At 36.7% G+C, this 5,163-nt stretch overlaps 1 pseudogene; it reads right to left on the reverse strand.

The window, feature by feature from the left end:
- Positions 1–3,505: 3,505 nt before the first annotated feature.
- On the reverse strand, positions 3,506–4,153 carry LOC149147895 (UDP-glycosyltransferase 85A8 pseudogene; annotated as a pseudogene).
- Positions 4,154–5,163: the final 1,010 nt, after the last annotated feature.

Genomic DNA, 5,163 nt, shown 5'->3' on the forward strand with positions numbered 1-5,163 from the left:
GCGTTTGTGTATCCACTCGGTATTGACGAAAGTGACAAAAACTCCCCTAATACGCAGCAGCGTTAACATGACCCTGTTCAGGAAATGGTACAATGACAAGGATTTTGATTCATCATATTCAGGACAATATTGTCAAACTCTATTCGTTTCTCTTCAGGACAGTTTCCTTCTCTGGATTTGAACTGCGAATTGTGCACCTACCACATCGGAGTTTACAATTATAGCGATCACGCTCACTGCTTACTATGCTCAAACAATCATGGCCAACGCATTATAAAAAATTAACACGTAATAATCCTTAAAACCGGAAAATTACATCGATTGACTTCTGAAAAACTAAGCTTCCACTACCTTCCTGTCTGGTTGTGTTTGTTTTGATATAGGTACCCATGACGAACTCTGGTGTTCTTATCAAGAAGATCAAATAAGATTTCTACTTTTCTACATGCTATGATTTGAATTTGGTTGGTGGTGAAGATTGATTCTGAGATATTTGTAGGAAGACATTTCTATTAAGATATGGTTGTGTATGAAAGTATTACAGGTGATGTTTTTAGATTTAATTTATCATAACCTTCATTTTTGTAGGACTCATGGTCATATCTGGATAGAAGAGGAAGTTCTTGAGGATTTTTAGATGCTTACCAAACTCACAGACTCCTTCTATTAGGAACAAAATCATGAGCATAAAGAACAAAGATGATGTCTATACCTGCAAGAATCCTACAAGAATAACCAAAATCCTCAAAAACTCTTCTAACTTGTCAATGTATATGTCAAAAAGAATATTGAATAGGGAATAACCTTGATCGATGTCTCTATTACAATTTATCTCTTTCAACCATCCCTCAATGATCCTAAAATTGGAAGACATAATGTCAAAATCTTTTCTAAAAGTAATGAAATGAAAAAGAGGATTAATATCATTATTGTTCCACTCCTCCATAATGATCCTAAGCATAATGAGGTCATCCATAGTTGATTGATTCCACCATGGCAAGATTTGTGTGGTCTGGTCGTAATCAGTTCAAGAAAATTCATCTGGTTTGTATGTCAACCATTGGTAGAGTGGTTGAGGGAGGTGGATGGAGCATCCTCGATACTAAAACCTGATTATAAAGAGTCTTTGGAGAGGGCTATCTGGTAATAACATATGGTTGCAAATCATCATAGGAAAATACTTGAATTACCATGATTATGAAGTATAGATTAAGGAAGGAGCAGTTCAAAAGAGTAGTTCTTCTTTCATATGGCGTAGCATGCTGAAAAAATATTATTGGCTTTTTAGGGGCCTACGTTAGGATGTTGGGTCTGGTTCACGAATTGAGATGGGACTAGACACCATCAAAGGATTTGAGGGCAACTTCTCATTATTTGTTCCTCTTCTTCATCATCTACATGAAAGAGGTTTTTTCTTTCTTAACCATATTTCCATTGTTCAGGATTATTTTACTATTTTTCATTCTTCGCTAAGGATGGAGGAGATAGTTTTTATAGGATATTTAGGACTGAAATGGGAAAATTGCATCTCTCAGTTATGTGCCACAAGTATCAGAATTTCCAAGTAGGTGGATAAGTTGATATGGGATGGTCAAATAAAAAGGGGTCGGATTGTGGCTAAGGAGATTTATTATAGTCTGTCTTTGACATGAAATTCACTAGTTTATAGGTTATGGTTCCAAAAACCCTGGCCTTCGAAGATCCCACAATATTAAAGTGTTTCTATTGGTTGTCCCTCCACAACAAAATTCTTACATGGGATAATCTTTTTCATAGGGGGTTCATTGGCCTTAGCTTATGCTCTTTATGTATGAATGTTGCAAATGAAGTGAGACATTTATTCCTGGATTGTCCTTTGCTACAATGGTATAGAGTGGGGTTTTACATTCTCTTTGCATAGCATCACTTTGGGTAAATATTTCGTTGGAGGATTGTCTTAAATATTAGTTTGGGACACATAATGAACATTGTTCTTTGCCCTTTTACATTATATGGGGCATATGGAGATGCAAAAACTATAAGATTTTTTCATAGAAAGAGGCTGATGTTAGAAGCATCATGATCAAGATAGTGGCATATTATTTAGAGATTAGACCTCAAATGAAGATACAGGAAAAGAAAACGATCAACAAAAGGGATATATGGAAGAAATTCTCGGTCGGTTTCTTTGATGGTGCATGTTCACAAAGGTTGTGCAGTTGTGGTGTATACATTTTCATAGAACTAGGTAGATAGTATTATTTTTGGTGGGAAGTATGAATATGTTCAAATAGCTTACCAAAAATCATTGCATTTTGGGGCGTTCTCATCTGCGCCAAATGGTTGGGTATTAACTATTTACACGTGTATGGGGATTCAAAAGGCACCATTGATTGGGTCAATGGTCATTCACATCTTCAACCACATATGCTATCAAATTGGATGTGTCCCATTCATTCTCTGGAAAAGGTTTTCCAATGTATATCTTCTAGACACATCTACAAAGAAGCCCAGAATTCGATTGGAGACATTTTGTCCAAGGTAGGAATAGCAAAGGCATTGGGTGTGATCTATATTTTGTGGCTTTTGTCCAAAGTTCTTTGTTCAATGTAAGAAGCATTAATATCATATATGAGCTCTTAGTCGTCTTTTTTTTTTGTGTGTGTGGATATTGATGGTTTGTTGAATCAGCTATTTGTGACTTCATTCTGAACAGATTGTTTGAGATAGGAAAAGGACAAGTATGAAAAACAAGAGAATCTAAGTTTTTGTTTCTCATTTGAGCCCTCCGTGAATCAAATTGTATAGAAAAGGAACTATGTTGTATGTACTCTCTTTTTGTAATAAAAATAAGTCATTTTAAATCATTTTCTTCTGCTGAAAAAATAAAGGTGCTGCTAGATTTTCAGTTAGTGCTTGGATAATTTAATTTCGATGTAGAACTACTTGTTTGGAGGCTCTTTTGGTGTTGATTTTTTCGTTAGTGTTGGATAATTTACCATGCAAAATCAAACTACCTTGTTACCTGGGAGTTACATAGTTCTGCAGTTCAAAAAAAATCCTAATCTCTTGGAATATGTCAAATATTTATGGAAAAAATTCTATAAGCTTATAACAGAACTTGATAGCAAAGACTTTTGCGAATGAAATCTAAAATCGTGGCAAATAATCTGTTTTCAGTTATTCAAAATTATGTAAGATACGATCTGAGTACCATCACGGGACTTAGTGATCATGTCACGGACAACTAATAAAACTTTAAAGTTAAATCTACCACGTCATACAATGAATAATTTCTGAATAAGATGGAAGCATTTAAACCATGAAATGTAGCGCGACTATCATAACAATCCATTTGTTCAGTAGCCAAAATACTTTTGTTAATAGGAGTAATTTACAACGCTTTCTGCAGGGGAATGAAAGTCGTCTCTATTTCCTGTTCATCTCGGAAAGGAGAGAGGTATCTGACGATTTAGCAAGAATTTTGATATTGATCAACAACTTATTCTCAAATCTTCATATTCTTTTAAGGTAAATTCTGAAGACAGAGTCGCGTGGTTTCATTTTTGGATTGGACCCCTTTAGCCATCGTCATGTCTTTAACGAAAGTACTCAAGTTCATAAAAGATGATCCTCCGGGGAGGACGACCTTCGTTGCAGACTCCTTGATAACGAGAACATTGTCTCTCAACTTCTTCCCTTCCGGTGTTCTCATCATTCTCCTCATAACGTCCTCCACCTCTTCTTTCATGACCACCTTCTGGTCATCTACTTCCACATCCTCAAAAGCCAGGCCGATTTTCCATATCTCCTTGGCGAATCTGCAGTTGAGGAATTGATCGGCAAAATATGGGAATCCCACTACGGGAACTCCCAAGCCCATTGCCTCCAAGGTAGAGTTCCATCCGCTGTGTGTGAGAAACAATCCCACTGAGGCATGGGCAAGTACTTTCCACTGTGGCACCCACCTCACAAACAGGGCCCGCTCCTTCGTTCGTTCTTCAAAGCCCTCAGGTAAAATCGCAACCTGGCCTTCTGCGATATCCAACCGAAGAACCCACAAGAAAGGTTGTCCGCTGCCTTCGAGCCCTAGTGCCAACTGCTCTAGCTGTTGCTGAGATTTCACAGCGATGCTGCCAAAGGAAACGTATATAACTGATCCCGGTCGTTGCATATCAAGCCATGTCAGGCAGCTCTCTTCCTCCTCCCACAGACTGTTGCATGAATCCCTTACTTCTAAGAAATTTGGAAGAAAAATAGGTCCTACGGCCAGAGCAGGACAGCCATGTTGGGGATTTTTCTGGTAAAATCCCAAAAACAAACAAACTGCTCACAGAGACAATGCTCTGTTTTTCTCCAGGATCTTTAACAGAGGGAAGTTTAAAAAAAAAAATCTGAGAACAGAGTATTACGCACCCATAAAAAGATTTGTATTCATTAAAATATAATGCCTCATATAACATTCATCCTCTTTCACTCAGAGGAATTCACCAAAAATACATTTCAACCAACAACAAAAAACTCTGTCTCCTCCTGAGATTTTACATTGCTGGTGTGTAAAAATCCCTTTTACATTTACTGGTGTAAAAACATTTTACATATACTGTTGTAAAAAGAATTTTACATATGCAGCTCCAAAAAAACATTATGTGCCTGCTCCCTGTTCTTCACAGCTCACACTTCTGTGCATGTCACAAAAAATACAAAGTCATACAAAAACTCTCCTTCTTCTTCTACACACTGTTGTGCGATATTCGCTCCTTGCATCATAAAAAATCAACACATAAAGACCTTCGAATACATATGCGTTCCCATTGTTTTTCTTAGCTTGCACTACTGTGCAAAACCAAAGTTTTATGAGATGACAACTCAATTTTTCGTTGCAGCAAAAAGAACATTACAACATCAAGCATTTACATTTTTTTGGCTCGTTATATGAAAAAACCTAAACAAAAAAAACATATGTCAAAACATAAAACAAACACAACTAATTACTTTACGTGTCGTAAATAAAAACTTAAATATTTTACCAACCACTATGACATTTTTATTAAATGCCTTAAAGTAAAAAAACTGCGGTCAACCAAACTTGATTTCACTCCATGCAATGTATTTAATGCAGGCTCATATGCAGGTTTCACTGATGGATAGCAGAGATCATTGAGGACAATCGGACGGTGGACA

This window comes from Pinus tabuliformis, chromosome 9, assembly GCF_031772625.1.
Source record: "Pinus tabuliformis cultivar Carrire ecotype Pingquan chromosome 9, CPIR1, whole genome shotgun sequence".
Classification (NCBI taxonomy): Eukaryota; Viridiplantae; Streptophyta; class Pinopsida; order Pinales; family Pinaceae; genus Pinus; species Pinus tabuliformis.